The following is a 21045-nucleotide window of genomic DNA, read 5'->3' on the forward strand; positions in this document are numbered from 1 at the left end:
TAGTTGAGAAAATTGGATTGAATTGGTTAAAATATATTTAACTGGTAAAATGTAGACTGTTAATTAAGATAACTGTGTTCTGGTGCTGAAACTGACATCCATGAGCCACAAATGGCAGTGTGCACTTCATCTGGCTGAATCTCGTATTTCTCAGATATCACAAAAAGCAGGCTGGAATTAAATTCCCTATAAGGGTCTTGATAAAATGAATAGCTATACTTCAGGTTAAAATAGCAAAACTTAGATGAGAGATGACAAAAGAGCACAATTACAGTGAAAGTATAAGCAAGTCTGCTGATAAAACACTCAGAGCCACCTATTGTGGTAAAACCCTCCTCCTCCTCCTCTTTTTCTTCTTTCTTCCTTCTTCCCCTTCTTTTTGAGACAGGCTTTCACTCTGTCTCATCCATGCTGGAGCACCGTGATACAGTGCTGCAATCATACCTCACAGCAACTTCAAACTTCTGGGCTCAAATGATCCTCCTGCCTCGCCTCCCAAGTAGCTGAGACTACAGGTGCCCACCACCACAAATGGCCAATTTTTTCAATTTTTTTGTAGAGATAAGTTCTCACTCTGTTGCTCAGGCTGGTGTCAAACTCCTGGCCTCCAGTGAACTCCTCCTTCCTATCTTGGCCTTCCAAAGTTCTGGGATTATAGATGTGAGCCATCACACGTGGCCAGAAATCCCTTCTTATGACAAATATTAGTACCTATTATTGCCTCACAACCCTGTGTGGAATTAGGAAAGTGAAATGGATTAAGGCACAAGGGGAAGTAGAGAAAAGAAAAGAAGGGTCAGACACTGAACAGAAGACAACAGAGGACTATCAGTTTGCTTGGGGTGTGGAAGAAACAAAGTGAGAGCAAGTGAAGGTGGCAAAAGACGGGCAGGCAGCAGGGAAGACCAATTCTGCTTAAGGCCACTTCACATAGATCCCATTTCAGGAATCTGAGGGCTTATCCCTTGTCTCTTTCACAACAACCCCAAGCATCTTTATATATCTATGACTCACCATTATCTCTTTTTTATCAGTAAAATACACTCTTTCACTCCTTCCCCTTGCCTCCCAAATTAATCCCAAGCCCAGAGATTTTCCAGAGCTATTCCTCATTTATCCACCCTGGCAAGCAACCATAAGTGTGGTCCCCAGGCTGACATGTTGCCCAAGCTGGCCACATCTATCTGCTCCGGTATATGGTGTATTTTGACATACAAAGTGGGCCTTTCCAGTAAGGAACTAGGAAATATCCCATGCCAATGCATCAGTTAGGATGTTAGGGGATACATTGACTTCATAAATGACAAATTCCTGGGGAGAGTGGAGGTCAGGAGTGGTTTGATCAGGCTTCCACTCCATTTTCCTGTGTGGCCCGTGCCTCTGCCTGGCCTTGCCTTCATGGTCAGAAAAAGACAAAATGTGATTGGTGATAGCCTGGATTCTTAAAGTGACCTCTGGAAAATTTCTCAAAATTTTATATCCATATAAATAAATCCTCTATAATCTTGCTAAAATGCAGATTCTGGTTCAGGAGATTTGAGGTGAAGTCTGAGATTCAGCATTCTCCAGGTAATGTGGATTCTCTGCACTTCAAGGACAAAGGAACAGCAGATGTTTGGAGCAGATGTGAAAGCCTGGCATGCTTCCTGAAAATGGTGACTTTGTTTTTACCTACTGCTAAATTTCCAAGGCCTCTAATACTACCCTCTATAGCATAGATATCCTAAAATATTTATTGACTTTTGAAGCATACTTCCAAACAATTATCCCTTGAACAACTATCAACCTTCAAGCCTTTTATTGCTATTTAAAGCACTCAAAAGATGCTGAAAGCCAAAACAGACTAAGTGATACAACACCTACACTTTAAAGTTGCAAAGTTACAGATGTCTCCTTTCCTTGAGATAGCTTGTTGGTAAGAAACCAATATAATAACTCTATTGAAACATCAGTCTCTAGACACGGATCTTCTTTCCAGGTGCATGGAATTTTGCAATTAGAAGTATTATTATCAAAGATTACTGAATGTTTGATCATTGAAGTAAACCACATTACTCTTTGCAAGCTTTTTAGCATGCCTTCTCATATGTAACAAGGTTAAGTGGTGTGAGAAAAACATGAAAGTGACTTAGAGGGTATCCAGATTCAAACTGATACACAGCAATGAATGTTGAAAAAGATTAACATTATCTTAATCTTTTGTTGATATAATATGCTCTGATTCATTTGGAAATATAAAACCATGGGATTTGGAATTCAAAGGACTTCCAGTTCTGCTCTAAGATTTTTTGTGGAAATATTTTTACATCTTTCTGAGTGTTTCTTACTCTTTGCTGCAGTCAGAGATAGATCTGAGTTCTAGAGAGAAAGGGAAGAAACTTGGAGAGACGTCTTCCAGCATCCCTTACATTCACTTAGAATGATCAGTGTAGAAAGAAACTATTATCTACAAACAAAAAGAAACATCAAATGTAAAAAAACAAACACACAACAACAACAACAACAACAACTGACTTGTGATCCATGGCACTTGCTAACTGTGATGCCCAAATGAAGCACTTTTTCTTCATTTGGAGTCAAAGAAAACCATCTTTCCAAAGGCCATAGTTAGGCATCTTCACAGCAGTGGATGATAATGTAAACTCTGTGTGGACCCTAATTTATCTAATTTATCTACTAGGTGGCAGGACTCTAATGCCTGTCAGAAGCACAGTCTCTGTGAAAGGGCTAATCTCCAGTCGCCATTTCCTAGGTCCTTTCCCTTATCAGGGGGAAATGCATTTATTTCTTCTGGCCTGATTTTTGGAGGTGATAATTAGCCTCATGGAAATGACTACAAAACAGTAGCTGAGATTTCCTAGTTGTCACTAAACACCCTCCTGCTAAGGGCATAGGACAAAAGTTTCCTCTCCTGCAGGTAGTTTTTAAATGGCTTTTTTTTTTTTTTTTCATGGCAGAAGGCTAGTTGGGAAAAAAACAAAAACAAAAAACAGGAGACAGATATCATTATTTATTCTTCCCTTCCCCAAGCAGATGATGGCCTATGCCTCTAACAAAAGTACTATAGGGGAAATGGCTCACTGCTGTTCCTGGCAATGAAGGTAATAAAAGGGCTTCTTTGCACCACCTGAGACCATTTGGAGGCCATCAGCTGAGCCAGTTCTGCAGGTGAGAGGATGCAACTTAGGGGAAAAAATCTCTGCAGTGGAAATGATCACAAAGGTCTACTGCTTTCAAAGAGACATTTTTCTGCCTTGAGCTTTGTGGGAAGACTAGAGGGCAGGATAGAGGATGGAAGCATTTCAGTAAATTCCTAAACTGTAGGTAGCTGGGGTGGACTCCCTAATCCCTGGGTAAATCCAAGGCAGTTATAACTCTTGAATCTTCCTAGAAGCCAAGAGAGCTTTCTGTTGGAATGATGACACCCTTCTGCTGGTCTCCATATTCTTTGTAAGAAAGCACACTGTTGTGCCACCCTCCCTTCACTACATGACTCGTCTGAACCTGTATAAATCAAAACGGCCACCAAAGGAGCAAACTGATAGGCCAGTTCACGTTTCCCAAAGAGTCTTTTCCATCTTCCCCTACTTGTGATTTTAGACTCAGTAAGTTTTAAAGAGTTCAGTTAATGATCAAAACTAAAACAGGAATAGAAGTCCTGCAAATGCTCTATTAGAAAATATATATTAGAATTAGGAAAATTTGCTAATGAGGTTAATTCCTGGAGTTTTCATTGCATTTTCAATATTTGTAAACCTTTCAAGAACTCAAGAAAATGACTTTTAAGAAAGCAGTGTAATTTTTTTTTTAAATATTAATCAACCTAGCGAATTTATACAACCAAAGATGTTCTGATGGAAAGTGTACAACCTGAAAAGTAAGGAAATATGTTTTTTCTGTTCTTCGCATGTTTAAGACTTTAATCAAGGAAATGACAGTTGTTATTAACTATGTATTCTGATGCTTATTCAGAACACAGTATAAATAATTAAAGCCATTCACTAACAAGATGAGATCGAAAGGGGTGAGAAGACCATCTAATCAATTTGTGGAAATTAACCACATTTCAAAGTTAAATAAAATGCCCTAAAAATTTCTACGTTAGTTATTTCAGATAGTTACTGCTTTCAAACCAAAAAGTAGTCCCTTTTAGTCTTTTCTTTGGCAGCTATTCCTTCCCTTCTCTCCCCCACTCAGTTTTTCTTTTCTTTTTTTTAAACAAACACAGAGAGGAAAAGGAAAAGCAAAATAATAACTATTTAAAATTCCAAGGCTTTACTTGAAGCCAAGGCTGTACATTTGTAGGTAACTTTGATCAGGTAAATTACCTCTAAGTGTTTCAATTTTTCCCTCTGGAAAACTGAAATCATTTATTACCTTTTGATCTGAAGGTTTGTAAAGACATTTAGAGAAGGAATAAAACATATCTGCTGAGATTTCTGTTTGTAGGAAGATGGTATAAACACATTAGGTGTATATTTTCCATATTCATTTCATTAAATTCAACTAAAATTCCTGGGCTTTATATAGTACCAAAAAAAAAAAAAATATTTGAAAGGTAAAAAGAGGAAGGCAGTCCAGATAGGGACCTTAGGATCTGAAGAACACAGGTGATGAGTTCCTTGGGGTTTTGCTTTACTTTCTATATCCCAGACTGGATAGCAAAGAAGTGGCATCCCAGAAATACCAATGGTTACAGATCAAAATCATCAACTACCAACAGCAAACAACAAGGAAAATCCTGCTCTCTTCAGCCAAAGGAGCAGTCTAGCAAGACAAAAAACTTTTAGATGATAACCAATGTATTTAGCTAAATGCCCCAGTAAGAAACTGCAGCCCTAGACCCACCTTTAACAGCAAAGGTCAGGTGGAGAGCCTAAACTTCCACCCTCCACAGGTTGGGACAAGCTGGTCTAGACCTCCCTCCCCTCCCACAATGTCAGTGGAGGCTGTATTCAGATCCTGAAATTCTACCCCCATGTAGCAGTGACAAAAAGCCCCTCAACCCCTGGGTGTCAGTGGAGGCAGAGTGGAAAGCCTAGATCTCCAGCTATACTTGGCAGTAGAGAGGTCACACCCCTTCCTCATTAGTCAATAGTGTACAGTCAGAGGAGTCCTCCTAAAACTCAAGATTAAAATAAGGTCTAGAATCTTATAATAACCAAGCTGTCCAGTTTTCAATGAAACATCCCTTGTTATTCCAAGAACCAGGAAGAACTCAAACTGAGAAAAATCAATCATCAGATATTCCCCCAAGAAGATAAATCTGTTATAGCTGACAAAAGCAGCCATCCTAAATCTGCTTCAATAAACAATCTCAATCATGGTTGAAATAAATGAATAAATAGAAAGTCTCAACAAAGAAATAAGAGATATAAAGAATCAAGTGGAAATTTTAGAACTAAGAAACAAAATAATTGATATAAAAATCTCAATGTATGGGCTCAACAACAGAACAAAAAAAGAGAAAAAAATCAGTGAACTTGAAGAGAATGATAGAATTTACCAAATCCAAAGAACAGGGAAAAAATAGACATAAAAAAAAAATGAACAGAGTCCCCCCATTAAAAAACAAATAAGCAATGCAAAATATGTTCAACATCACTGTGCATTAGGAAAATGGAAATTAAGAACACAGAGGTATCATTACATAAGGTTTAGTAAATCTAAAATAAGAAATAGTTACAACACCAAATGCTGCCAAGAATGCTGAGAAACTAGATCACTCACATTTGCTCGTGGTAATGTAAAATAGTACAGCCAATCTGAAAAAGTATATGGAATTTTTTAATGAAATCAAAAATGCCTGGCCAGCAGGTCCCAGGGAGCCTCCACTGCTGCCCTCAGCAACCCCGCAGCTCCCCCTGAGGCCTGCGGGTTATATCTGCGAATGCCAGCCCAGCTTTTAGGGGTCTTCAAAATGAGACCTTCTTTTGATTTTTCCCTTCCCTTTTTCTCCTTGGCTGTTTTCCTGGATAACACCAAAGCTCCCAGAGCTTTTCTTCCACCCATAGTTGGACATCCTTAGGGCCATGCTTATGCTGTTCCTTCTCAGTTTTCAAAACACTTGCAATTAAAAGAACACACCTGGTAATTGTTGAGTTTCCTCTTCCGTGGCATTCTCGTCCCTTGATTAGCACCATGTTGGGGAGAGATCCCAATTAACAAAGAGCCTTAGTTTTCTTTTATGATTTTTCAGCTTTTTAAGTTTAAAACACTTACAGATTCAAGGGAAGTTACAAAGATAGTACAAAGAGGTCCCCTGGAGCTTTTGTTCAGTTTCACTTAAGAGTTACATTTTCCGTAGGAAAAGAAATGATTTTTCTATGTGACCAACATACTGTCCTCTTCAGCATTTATCCCAGAGAAATGAAGGCTTACACCCACACCAAAACCTGATTATTCCTTGTAACTTTAGAGCCATATATGTTCAAAAACATGGAATCAGTGCAAATGTTCTTCAACAGGCAAATGGTCAAATAAAGCATGTTATGTCTATACATGGAATACTCCTCAACAATAAAAAGGAGGGAACTACGGAAAACAAAAACTGAGATCATGCTGAAGGGTATTTTGCTGAGTGAAAAAACGCCAATCTCAAAAGGTTGTATGCTGTATGATTTAATTGAAATAAAATTTTCTAAAGGACAAAGGTATAGACCTGGAAAACACATCATTGATTGCCGAGGGTTAGGGACACTGGAGGGCATGAAGGCTGATGCTGCTATTGGAGGTAGCATAAATTAGATCATTGTTGTGATGGAACACATTGATTGCAGTGATGTATAAGAATCAAAACATATATGGGACCTAGGGCTACAGAAATACACACAATTATACCAATGTCAAATCCAGGGATTGGATATATCATTGATATAATGATAGAAGATACAATTATTGGAGGGAAGTGTGTGGAAGGTACACATTAATCTTGAATTATTACAAAATTAAAAATTAAAATTACTTCTTACTATAGCCACCTTCTTTCTGCCAAGTGTTCTGAATCCATCCCCTCTGAACTTCCTACAGACTTGGCTCTGTTTGAAATGCCTTTCTTTCCCTGTTATCAACTACTTCCTTCTTTAGCACATAGTCATGAGCTAATATCTCCCATTAAACAAACACACACACACACAAAGTTCTCTTGCCTCACAAATCCCCCAAGTTGCTGCCCTATCACTTCACTCCACTATGCAGATAAAGAATTCTTGACAATGAATTGCCCACATCCACTGTCTCAAATTTTTTCACTCTTCATCTGCACCACCCTGGTTCCTGTTTGAAGCCATAATGGCTCTTGAATCAAGGTCACAAAACTAGTGGCTGTGTTTCTCTCCTGTTCATATCAGAGATGTTACCGGCATTAAATATTGTGACTATGCTCTCCCTTGAAGAGAATGTCCCCTCTTGGTTTTCACGTGCCACATTTTCCTGATTTCCCTCCTTTCTGACCACTTCTTTTCTTCTTTCTTTCAGGATCCTTTTGTCTTCTGTTTCCTCTACTTGGCCTCTAAATGTCAAAACTCTATGGCTTTTAGTCTGTATTCCATTTTCATGGCTTTAAGTACTATCTACGTGCTGACAAATCCTAAATTATATTTCTAGCCCATTCTTTTCTGAGTTCAAGTCTCATATACCCAATGCCTACTTACCAATATCATTTGGATATCTCAAATTCAGCATGTCCTGACTAAACTCTCAACATTGCTCTAGAAATGAGTTCCTGTTCCTATTTCTTCTCCTCAATACAGCATACCAATAGACTAATAATAAAAAATCTATAAAAATCCTCCAAAGATCATTCTTAGCTCTTCCTTTTCCTTCCTTAACATGCCTAATCCATCAGCCAGTAATGTCAAATATTCCCCTAAAGTAGATCTCAAGCCCATTCACCTCTCTCCACCTGCCTCGCCACAAATCAATACATGCCACCAATTTTTCTAAGCTGGAATATTGAAAACAGCTCATGCATTTGTTGTTTTAGTGAGGAACAAATCACCACAAATTTGGTGGTTTAAAATAACTCCAATTTAGTATCTCACAGTTCCCATGGGACAGATGTCCAGGTACAAGAGCTGGCCCTTCTGTTCAGGATCTCACCAGGCTAAAAGGAGGGTGTTGACTAGAGCTTTCTGTTTCACCTGAGGATCAGGGTCTTCTTCCAAACGTACTGCTTATAGCAAATTTGTTATTTTTTGTCTTTAAGATTGCCGTCTCTATTTCCTTGCTGACTGTTGGCCAGGGACCACTCCCAGATCGCAGCATAGGCAGATCACAGCATGGCTTTCTTGCGCCCTTCCAGGCCAGCGAGACTACTCTCTCTGAGTGTTCACTCTCTTTTAAATATGTCAGTGGATTAGGTCAGGCTACCTGGGATAATCTCCTTTTCATTAACTCAAAGTCAACTGGCTGTCTCCCTTCATGTTCACAGGTCTGCCACACCCGAAGAGAAGGAGCTGTATAGGTGTGTACACCAGGGCTCAGGAATCTTGGAGGCCATCTTAGAATTATTCCTACCACAGCCTTCAAATTATTCTCTCTCTTTGAATTTGCAGTCAAATTCTCCATATAACAGTCATGTTACCTTCAAAAATACATTACATTGTCCCATGTTTCAAAGCCTTAAATATCTTCCAAGCAGATTCAGAGTAGCAGAGTGGCAGCCTCTGTGCATCTGCTAACCTTATCATTTTCTACCCTTCTTGATCAAGACTCCTCACTCCGCAACAGCCTTCTCCCTCCTCCTTGCTGACACCGAGTTCTCTCACTCCTTAACAACTCAGGGATGCATGGTGTCTGGCCTGGAACACTCCCCTATGCCAATACTTCTCAAGTCCAAACTCATCTCTTTGCTCTGCAGTCTCTTTCTCCCCCATGAAGTTTCAGCTTGATGACTTTCTTAGAGGATTTCTCCTAAATAGGTACCTGTGTTTCCCAGCCGAGTGCCCTGATTCCTTTATAGCACCTCACATTTAGTAATTACTCATTCATCGTTTTTTCTTGTTTTGCCTGTTTGTTGTTAAGAACTCTACTTTTTAGGGGATCCAGAAGCCTATTCATTTTATGAATTAATTAATTAGATTGGTACCCACCTTGAACTTGAGCCTAAATAATTCTTCAAATACATAAAGCCAACTCTAAGGTTGTTTTTATTTTCCATCCAATATTTTGACTCAGATGTCAATAGTCTAGTGATTTATATTTCTCTTGACTTTTCTCTCTTGTGGAAGAAAATTTATGTAAAAGCAGTTTTCGTTTCTTTCTTTTTGGTGTTATTTATTTAAATTTCCCTAAGGTGCAGGGAGAAGTGCTCACCCTACATTGTATTTTTCTAGAATAGAGTGGATTATGAATGGACTATGAATTAGACCAGGGAGTTTTTGGCCTCTGGGAAGCACCAAAACTCAAAAAATGTAAAAACAGCTACTAGGGGAAAAACAGACATCCAATTGATCAAAGGGCCATGCAGCAAGGTGTATTGTTTACCAGAAAATAAGACAGATACTATGGAATGAATTTTAATATCAAAATACCCTCCAAAAATCAATGCTCTCTAGCCAGAGAGATAGCCTTGGGACAAAAAGGGGATAAAGAAGGCCAAGGGTTTAATTTATATTCCATATCAGCTACACCAAGACAGCAGGGCAAGGAAATATCATATGCCCCCACTTGTGTCCTCAAATTTAGGGAAGCAGTCTCCTCTTTAAAACCCCCATCAATGGATTTATTATTCAGCCATAAAAAGGTGAATATTTTGCACCCTTTGTTATAACTTGGATGGATTTGGAGAACACTCTCCTAAGTATTGCGAGAATGGAAAATCAGTGTCATGTGTACTCGATACCAATTCGAAACTTGTAGGTTAACAACAATGTCCTCCCTCCCCCGGGAAAAAAACTCAATTAAATTCAAGAAGGGAGTAGGGAATTGGGGTGGGTGGGTTCCACTCAGCAGGAACCATGTGCAGGGGTATGGCGTACTTCCTGGGTAAAGGACACAGGCACACCTTGGACTTTACCTTAAAGATGCAAACAATGTAACCTAATGATACATATCCACATATTAATCTGAAGTTTTTAAAAATCCCCATAAGTGAAAAAGAAGGGCAGGTTAAGGGGATGAAGGAGAGGCTGGGGTAGGAGAAAAGCACAAGAGCCAGAGCTGCTCCCCATTGACGCTGAGGGCCTCTGTCTTCTTTGGCACCTGCTTGCAACTCTCTAATGCTCATCCCTGCACCCCTGGCTTCTGCCAGCCCCTCTGCTTGGGAGGAGTGCAAAGAGGTGTTAGAGCCCCCAGGAAGCTGTTCTGCTAGATCTTAAAAATGAATTACAGTTAATGAGTGGCAAAGTATACACACGGTTAATTCTAATAAATGTGGAGTTTATATGGAACTTTTGTGATTCAGAACCTCCAGCAGAACCAAAAGTTTGTTTCATTCTGAATACACCTAAGCTAGGAGCTCAATCCCTACAGAAGCACTTTTTTTTTCCTTTTTTTTTTTTTTTCAAATGTGATTGTCAATGTCAAATAAAACCTGGAGATGAAATTCTAAATGTTTTCTTTGGGAATCACAAAATTGCAACTTAGAGTTCACACACATAGATCCAAGTGGTCAAATGGTCTTCATTGCGTTGGAAGAACTAAGGGAAGGTTGGGGGTTTTATTAGAGAAATAATGCAGTCTAGTGTTTTGAAGAAAGTTCATTAAGACTAGCAAAGTTTTAGAGAGCCAGCAAGCTCTGATCAGTGAATGATGGTCATGAGTAAAACCAGTCCCCGAGTCATAGCAGGTCATTTTGGCAGCTATTAGGCAAAACTGGTCTTAAAATTATAGCAGGCCTTTTCAGTAGCTGGTTTGTGAATAATTCTTGGATTAGGTGCTATGTACCCTGAATGTTCTTTTCCCCTTTGTTCTTCAGCTCTAATTTAGTTGGATATGACAAGAATAACCCAATTTGTGTAATCAACTTTTAGATGGTAAAGCTCTGTGGTAGTTTAATGTATGTCACAATTTTTTTTTTTTTTTTGGCAGTCGCTTCAAAGGGAGGAGCTTAATACACACTCCGTACTTTCCGGGAGGTTGGCTGCATTTCGTGACTTGCTCGTAGTAAAGAGAATAAGGTAGAAGTGACAGTGTTACAGCTTCTGAGATTGAGTCAAGAAGGCTTGTGGCTTCTTCCTTATTCTCCCTTATTCTTTCACACTGAAGGAGGCTAGCCCAGTGAGGACTAGTTGTGAGGACACATATGGAAGGGCCCATGAAGGCAACACCACTGTGACTAAAACATCTTAGAAGCAGACCCTGAAGCTCCAATTCAGTCAAGCCTTCATAGAATATTAGCCTTGGTTGACATCTTGACTGCAAAGACCTGAGAGACTCTGAGGCAGCCCCACCCAGCTAAGCTGCTCCACAGTAAACACATAGGGTAATAAATGCTTGCTGTTTTAACCCACAATATTTGGGTTAATTCATTTGCAGTAATAGAGGCCCATTAGTCTATATATTTGTTCAGTTTTCACTCTACATTTACAATAATCCATATTTTCAATGAATGATGACACATTCACATGCTTTATATCATTTGTTATAAAAATCCTACAAATTAGGAAGGGCTGGAATAATATCCATTTCAAACCTGAAGAGATTGGAGCTTTGATAGACTGAAACACTCCCCAAGGGGTGTGCACTTAGCTGCTTTCAAAGCCAGGCCTCCAAAACTTGAAGCTAGTTCTCTTTCTCCTGTGTTGACAGCTCCCAAACTTTTCTCTGCTAAGACACAGTAGATGAAAATCATTAACATGTATGAGGATCCTGTGGCTGTTTGCAACTCTCCATAGAAGTGCTAGCTCCAGCTGCATCTTCTTCTCCACCACCTGAGAAATCCCATCTGGGGATGGGAAGTGAATGCAGTGAAGTGAACCCACTCTGATTTACTGCACTAAACTGGTATCAGCAAGTAGAAACATAATGTTAGCCACATATGTAATTTAAAATGTTATAGTAGCAACATTAAAAATAAAAGGAAAGGCTAAAAGAAATTTAAAAAATATATTTTATTTGACTCAATATATACCAAAATATTATCATTTCCTCATATAATCAATGTAACAATTATTAACATAATGTCTCACTTCTTTTTTTATACTATTAAGTGAAATAACTTTAAAATCAGATGTGTACTCAACAATTACAGCGCAACTCGACTCAGAATAGCCACATTTCAATTGCTTAATTGCCTCATGTGACTAGGGGCCACTGTATTGAACAGTTCTGTTCTAACCATATCATTCACAAAATCTGATACTAGAGAAACATCTCACAACTGATTTTAGTGCACAGGCAGATACTAAGAACTGGACTACACTGCCTTCCATTTGCTCTTTCTCCCCCAGTGCATTCTCCTGCTGGAGAACAGAACTGGAAGAAAGTGAAGGTGATGGTAAGAGGGTCCTTTGTATAGACACCAAGGATGGTCCTATGGTTTCATAGCAGGGCTGAATACATTGGATACTTTTTCTTCCATTCTTGCGATACTTTGCTAACAAGAATATGTTCCAGCTCCATCCTATCCTACTATCTTTACTTTAGAACAGTAAAGATAGTAGGATAGGAGCAGTAAAGTCTCCATCTTTCTTTAAGGTTGCATAATAGTCCATGGTGTACATATACCACAATTTATTGATCCATTCATAGGTTGATGGGCACTTGGGCTTCTTCCATGTCTTATCAATTATGAATTGAGCTGCAATAAACATTCTGGTACAAATATCTTTGTTATAATGTGATTTTTGGTCTTCTGGGTATATACCTAGTAGAGGAATTGTAGGATCGAATGGCAGATCTATTTTTAGATCTCTAAGTGTTCTCCAAACATCTTTCCAAAAGGAACGTATTAGTTTGCATTCCCATCAGCAGTGTAGAAGTGTTCCCTTTCTCCACATCCACACCAACATCTCTGGTCTTGGGATTTTGTGATGTGGGATAATCTTATTGGAGTTAGATGATATCTCAAAGTAGTTTTGATTTGCATTTCTCTGACGATTAAAGATGATGAGCATTTTTTCATATGTCTGTAGGCTGTGCACCTGTCTTCTTCAGAGAAGTTTCTCTTCAAGTCCCTTTCCCAGCCTGAGATGGGATCACTTGTTCTTTTCTTGCTAATACATTTGAGTTCTCTGTGGATTCTGGTTATTAAACCTTTGTCAGAGACATAACCTACAAATATCTTCTCCCATTCTGAGGGCTGTCTGCTTGCTTTACTTACTGTGTTCTTGGCTGTGCAGAAGCTTTTTAGTTTGATCAGGTCCCAGTAGTGTATTTTTGATGCTGCTTCAATTGCCCGAAGGGTCCTCCTCATAAAATATTTGTCAATCTTTTTCATTTTCGCTAGTCCTTGAGTTGGCTTCTTCAAGCCCTTAAATCTTAATTCAAATGTTAATTATTCCATAAAGCTTCTCCTGAATATCAGTGTTAATCATTTAATATACTTATCATCTTTTTAATATACTTATCATCTTCTATAAAGTAGTAGTAGTATGCTGGTCATTTCTCATCTTCTTTACTTGAGATTAAGTTCTTAGAAGATAGCTCCAGCATTTGACCCGCCTGATATACCCCACACTATGTGCTGTATGCCTTACAAAAAGTAAGCAGTCAATAAAGGTATATATCCTGGATAAACAGGCTGATAGTAGGATAGGAAATTGTACATAAGTCATTCTGTACTCTGAGAAACAGACTCTTCATGGAAATAAAGATAACAAGAGCATAGTGCTGGCTAAAAATTAACAGGTATGTAAGGGGAGTCATCAAAGACTGGTTTGAATTTGTCTAGCAAGGTCCATAGACATCAGTTTAAGGAGTTTAGATTTTATTTAATAATTAAAGAAGAGCTGGGAACCATTCAAGATATTGAAACATACAAGTAACATAAGTATAGTTTTGTTTGGGGAATGTGAATCTGGCAGTGTGTAGGTAGGAGGTCATAAGATTCTTAAAACAAACATAAGGAGTATCCCCCCAAAATAATGTTATGATAAAGACCAGCGGAGGTAAATGACAGTAGGAAAATATTTACTGAAGTGACATTTCACCTAGTTTTTCTGAGCAATTCAAGAGAAATATTGGGATGAAACAGACAGTTTGACAGTCAGTCAATGTTAGCGAGATGGACTGGCCTGGGGCCCAGGTGGGAGCTTGGAGGGCAAGGATGAAAGGAAGATCCCTTCTTCATTTATTTTTTAATGAAGTAATCATGCAATCTTTCATTTCAAGAGGGGAAATATGTATTCCACACAGTAAATGTTGTAAGTTCCTAAAAAGTAAATAACTGTTTCAGCCTTTTAAATTCCATATTAAATTATCAATGAGTCATGAGAAAATGCTAATGTCAAAATTAAACTCAAATGAATCACTGCTTCTGGCTGCAAAACAGAAGTGCTGTGCTCTCTGCTGAAGGCCAATGGGCTGCCAGCTCCCTCCCTGCACCACACCCCCACCCCTAGCTGGAGCAGTCCTTCTCAGCATCCCAAAGATTATGTTACAAGGATGGGAGGGGAGCAGTTTCTCCCACACCACCAGCATTTTCCACGAGGAAAGTCTGTGAAATTCCTCCTCCTCCCAAACTCAGTCTCATCACCATGGAAAAGGAAAAGCACACTAGGATCTTGTTCCTTGTCCAAACTGGCTTCTTAGAGAAGATCTCCAGTGCAGTGCCAGTTACATTCAACAAACTCCTAGGTTTGTGATGACACAGGACCAAATTGCTCTCCCTCTGTAATAAGTAAAGTTGGCTTTCCCAGCTCCTCTTTCCCTCATACATTTCTTCACCTCCAGAAAAGGTCCTGATACTGAGAGGAAAGGGAGGCGGGCAGTGGGGGAGGGAGAGAGAGAGAAGAAAATAAAATGGAAGTATAGAAAAATTCTAATCATATTTTTCAAGGATTCGGTGAGTGATGGGGACGAGATTAAAGATACAATTTCTACTTCTGCCAAACAAGGACTACCACTTAACCTACCTCATCTCAGGATAGCCTTGTACTTAACCTACCTCATCTTGGGATACCCTTGTTGTCCTTGGCTTCTTTGGGGCAAGAGGTCAAAAGTTCATGGATCCACTAGGCGGGAAACTTCCAGAGAGTTGCATGTTGGTACCAGCGGCCAGGGGAGGAAAAGTTCTCATTTTCACATCTCTGGGACTGACACATTGGCACCCCTTGAACTTTCCAGAAACAGTACATAAAAACAGGGACTTGTTCTGTGAAGTTTCTTAGTTAATCTTCCCATGATGAAGGCAGACTTACAGCTCAGTGTCCCATCCCTAGTAGTTCTGGAGATGAGAGGGCTTTGCAACATTGTTCTCCATGCTAGGAAAATGCACCTGACTATATTTTAGGAAAGTCTACTAACTTCCTCCCTGCCTCTCTTGTCAAGTCCTTAAAAATGTACTCAAAAGTATACCAAGAGGTGAGGTTGAATAAGGACACAAAGGCAGCATCCTTCCAACCGCTGATCCTTCACCTGGCTGTGTCTCCAAAAGGGAACGAAGGTTTGGAGCTCACTTATACATTGTTTTATATGACAACCTCCCAAAGACATATTTCTGAAAAATATTGCCAGAAAATTTGATACTTTTGTATCAGGCAGGAATACATTTTTCTTTGGGCAGCTCTTATTGGTAAGAGCATTCTAGAATTCTTAGTCTTCATCTCTCCCAGCTCTGAAGTTCAAGAAGAATCTTTCCAAAGTAAGTTCTGAGCCCTTTTTTACACAGGGAAAACACTCAGTGGCATCACTAAAGAAGGGGTAGTTATAATAATATTTAAGTATTACCCTTCTGCGATTAAAAGCAGCAGTGATTTCACTCATATGTGTATGTGTGTATGTGTATGTATATGTGTATTTTTTAAACCACAAACTACCCTTAACTTGTCTAAACCTCTCCAGCATCTAGTGTGCAGCCAGCTATCACCAGATAGCAAACACACACCAATTTTTATAAGATTAGGAAATTCTGAAATATTCTCCTAAATCAGTTTTCTTATTTCTATTTAAGTGCACTTGTCTATTAGTTAAAGTTTTCAGTCTAAGCATAATTATTTTCATAGCATATGATATTTACAAAATTGATGCACCTTACAGGACTGTAGGTTTCACCAGTTAAATCTACTTACTGAGCAATTTCTAAGATAGTTTGTAAAATTTCTTTACAGGAGAATATTTGATCCAATTTAGGTGTATGGGCCAGACAGTCTTCAGAATATCCTAATTTCCAAGAAAGTCTGAGATGAAAAAACTTCAGGGCTCCCTGCTTGATCCTCATGCCAAGAAATCCCATCTGTAAATGAATCAGGAAAGTGGTTAAAGTTTTCCATGAATTTGACTACATTCCAGCATAAGGAACCCCACCAGAGGATAGCCAGAGAAGAAACATCTCAGAGAATGAATGAGAAAGAAGGGAAGGCCTCAGTCAGGAAAGTGAGTGAGCTACAAATTGAGTACACTTGCAAGATAAACTTGTGAACACATGTCCCACTTGGCAGATCTATAAAGATCATGTATTTATAATATGCTCCTTAAGTTACTGAAATGAGCAAGGGACTTTGATTTAAAATAAGCCTTTTAAGAATTTTTCGAAACATTTCCAGTACTCTCTACCAAAAATCAAAGGTAACCTCCTGGAGTCTATTCACCACACACTTAAGCTGGTATTTCAGAACGTTGCCTCAGAAAGCAATCCTTTCTTACCTCTTTGCCTCGAAATAATTGAGGCAGCCGGGAGCTGGAGCTCAACTTTATTAGTGACTTAAAACACACCCTTGGAAACTAAGCTGCCTTTTTTTTTTTTTCTCTCAATCCAGGTGGGAAGCGTGTTCCAGCAAATGGGAACAACAGTTAAGGAAGTTCTCAAACAGATAATGCCTTAAGAGCTAGACTTCATAAAGTCTTCTACCAGCATCTGTCCAACGAAAGACAAGGGTAACCTCGTAAGAATATTAAGCCTTCCATATAAAGACAGAGATAAAATTGTTCAGCTGCCAAGATTTGGCATCTTTAAAAATGCCTTTTCAATCTTTAACTTTTGTCTGCTTGGTCGTCTAGCAACCAAGTGCTGAAAAGATACTCCACCCAAAACAAAGTGAAATAATACAGACACTTAATTTCATGAGTGTGCCTGTGTGCATGTGCGTGTGCGTGTGTGTAAGATTCTCAGTGTGCAAAGATAGAAACTCATTTTCAGACAATTAAAACACACAAAAAGTCCCAATTGTAGATGGCAGGAAAAGAAGTCAGGAGTGAGTGAAAGGCAATAAGAAGATGTGTGATGTGGAATGAGGGTATAGTTTCCACACACTGGGCTCAAGCAAGGTTTACACTCTTCAGCAATAAAAACAAACCATTAAGCTAGGCCCAGCACTGTCAGGAAGTATAAAACAGTTCTTGAAACTTTGCAGTTACTATACAAAAGCTTTTCATAAACTCTGTTTCCTGATCTTCATTAAACGTCAACATCAAGTTGCCGTGGGGCAATTAGCTTGCCTCCTGAAATCAATAAAAAATCAACAATTTGGAAATAGTTGTACAGTAAAATAGTTCAATAATTATTCTCTCATAGTGTTGTGGCCAAGCGGTTCCAGTGTAAATGCAGTCCAGATGAGATCTTGCTCCGTATGAGAGAAGCTTTAAGCAGAACCACGGTTTGCTTAGAGACCTCCTCCTCAGATTGGTCGGCCACAATAATACACTCCTGGCGATGCCTGAGAGTGGGGCACGGCGAGGGGCAAACACAAGTCTTTAAGTGGTGTTAAAGTCAGTGCCTGGCTTCCTACTGCCAACCACCTCAAAGGGACTCAATTCAAAATTTAGAGACCTAAACAAAATGATAAACTCACTGAAAAAAAAAAAAGAAAAACAACTTAGGTCCCATATGCACCATTTGGACTTCAAGTAGAAAAAATTACATATATACCCCTATATAATATGTATACAGGGAAATTCACACATATATATGCCTATGTGTGTATAAATATATATATACACACACACTTGTGATTAGAAATTCATTCATTCTAGCATTCCTTCAACAAAATATTCAAATCTCAGTTGCCTATAAGAAATCTTGAAAGTATTTCCAAAAAGTACTGCTGGTAAACAGATGATCCCCAAGGGAATTTTTCTTTTTTTTTTTTTTTTTTGTGATTTTTGGCAGGGGCTAGGTTTGAACCTGCCACCTCTGGCATATGGGACCAGCACCCTACTCCTTGAGCCACAGGCGCTGCCCCCCAAGGGAATTTTTCTAAAAAAGAAAGAAAAAGAGGTGCCAACACCAAGCAAAGACAGAAAGAAGTCATTTACTTGCTGACACTCAGAGGGAAATCAATTCCTTTTCCTTTTCCTAGCCTGAGTCCATCTTTAAGCACCTTATTCAAAGCCAACCACAGCATCGAAAATTCCAATATCTGTTAAATCAAACCTCAAATACCAGCTTTGGAAGCATTATGCCACCCTGTAGGCTCAACTGTGGTGTACAGTGAACCATCTTAGAACTTAAAAAAAAAAAAAAAATTAAGTGTCTTTTTTTTTTTTGTATAAACAGATGCTTCAAATGTATGACATCCATTTGTTGCCTTCAAAGGGAAAACTTTTAACTCAGACGCTTGGCACTAAGATCACACAGGATCGACTCAGTGGACTGACTTAAGTGTTAAACTTTTTTTAAGTACATTTTCAAGGACTTGCACCTGCTCCCCCATCCACATAGATGTACTGACACGTATTTGACGAAACTGACTACATACATGCCCCAGCAAGCAAGCCGGGCAGATTTTACAAGATAAGCAACCAAGTGTTTTCATGTCTGACGGTGGCTAGAACACAAAATTGCCAGTCATCTTGTGGGGGAAAAGAATGCCTTTGAAAAAAAAAAATATGTAGGGCATCATTTCAGATATGGTGAAATATATTCAGAAGCCATCCTGTATATGAGTTTGGTTTATGTGTTTTTCTTTTAAGGGCTGCTTTTTATGGAGGGGCCTAAACTTGCTCCAACCTTTGCAGTTAGGATTAAGAAGGTATTCATTAGAGCCTGGCTACTCAAACTGTGGTCCTCTGGCTTGCAGTAAGGGTTTCACCTGGGAGCTTGATAGAAATGCAGGTCTCAGAGCCTACCCCAGACTCACCAAAACAGAATCTATATCAGAACATGATTCCGGGGGCTCTCTGTAAGTTTCATTCTCCTTAAGGCATTACTGGTGGTGGTTCGGATGCACATTAAAATCCTAAGAAGATTTATTTAGAGCATTGGGGGCATTGGTCCCCAAAGTTAGGTAGAAATTTCACTTTGAAGTTTGCAGAGTGGGGAGATGATCAGAAAATTCTGCCCTGGAGAACGTCATAAGGCTGTAATTTATGTCACCAAGGTGGAGGAAAGAGGAAAGGCAATTTACCTGAGTGGAGTGGCCTTGCCTTTTATCCCGCATTTTACCATACCAGCCCCCTGCTAAAATTCAGACAGAAAAGGAACGGTGCCAGGACATTCTGACTTCCGTGGATTGCCAATCTATGTCATGACTACTCTAGACTTTAATTATTTGCTAATGCAAGTCCTTTTGTCTTATAACAGGTAAGAAGACTTATAAATGGCATATAAACATTCAGCAAATCAATACTTGAATACTAATATGGCAGTAAAACAGAAATACACTATTTTTTTTAAGCACTTTAAATTGGAAACATGATTTTTCCCCCTCCAGTAAAAAACTGAAGGGAAAAAAATCCAGACCACCTAGGTTATCTAGTGATTATGTAGTGTGTCATATTGATCGAATTTACAGATCATCTCTCTGTTCTTTGCCTCCTGAGATACAATTTAAAGCAATGACTGGAATAGAAATTATGAAAAGATGGAAGCCCAAGTAGGATCTATAAACCAGTCACCCTCCCTATTGCCAATTTTAGAAGACATAAAATTAACAGAGCAACCTCGATGTTCCACAGAGGTTAAATCCACATCAAGGAGGAACAGGTAGCCATAAAAGAAAACAAAAACAAAGAAACAAAAAAAAACATAAAAACAGATGACCAATTTAATCAATTTTGAAAGACATGCCAACTCCTACCCAATTAAGAAATGACTGTATGTTGATTTTTTTTTAAAGGCCAATTCTAAAATGATTCAAACTGTCCTCTAAAGCAGTCACTAAAATTGACTAAATTCAGTGCCATGCAGTTAGTTATGAATCAAAATGTCTGTAAAAATGTAAAATGTATATAAAAATCCTGTCTCTCAAGTGAGCCGTCAAGAGAGTCAAAGTCCTCAGTTATTATAAAACCTCTGAAATTAAGCTGAAACTGAAAGTGCCATCATCTATACATTATATATTACAGATCTCCATATGTATATTTATACATACACATTGTTTCATACATAGTAAATACATACATTACAAGAGAATGCGTTGGAGTTGATACCATTGAAAGTAATTTTAACCAAGAAAATTGGAACCAATGAAGTAGAGAAACTGAAAGGATGGATAGAACTGCCACAGCATGAAATTTTTGTGCTATATTCTCACACTCTCTTCTAGGGAATTTGAAGATGAGAAAACATGCATTATTGTTTCAAGAAGTTAAAGACTGTGCACCCTGCCCTTCATCTCCAGGGCAGGAGGGGGTGAAGATTGGCTGGAAAACAAAGACAATTCCCAACCTCCATTGTTAGGTCTAATCTAATGATTCCAATGCATCTCACCTAACCAAAAGCAATAATGGCAGGGAGAAAAAGAAGCTCAAAGTTTTTAGAAGTTATCTCCTATTAGTACAAAATAACTACAGAATACATTCAAAGATAAGATTTACATAACCTCATAACCTCCAAAATGTTAAGTATGTTCATGGTCATTGAAAGTTAATTCATGGGAAGAATTTGATTATAATAGTCTGTTCCCATTTCAAACACACTATTTTTTTTTTTTAAGCCAATTCTAAGGCAGGGCCTAGGAAAAGAGATTAGAACTAGGTTTCACCAATCATAGCAAGCTCAGTAGG

General features: G+C 38.8%; 1 long non-coding RNA gene across 1 annotated transcript in view; it reads left to right on the forward strand.

Annotated features, from left to right (window-relative positions):
• Positions 1-21045, forward strand: part of LOC128573846 (uncharacterized) — a 42605-nt gene that overhangs the window by 19674 nt on the left and 1886 nt on the right. The window contains exon 3 of the long non-coding RNA XR_008376561.1: positions 16860-16985. This is a non-coding gene — a long non-coding RNA (uncharacterized LOC128573846). The remainder of the gene's footprint in view (positions 1-16859; positions 16986-21045) is intronic.

This window comes from Nycticebus coucang, chromosome 21 (assembly GCF_027406575.1).
Source record: "Nycticebus coucang isolate mNycCou1 chromosome 21, mNycCou1.pri, whole genome shotgun sequence".
NCBI lineage: Eukaryota > Metazoa > Chordata > Mammalia > Primates > Lorisidae > Nycticebus > Nycticebus coucang.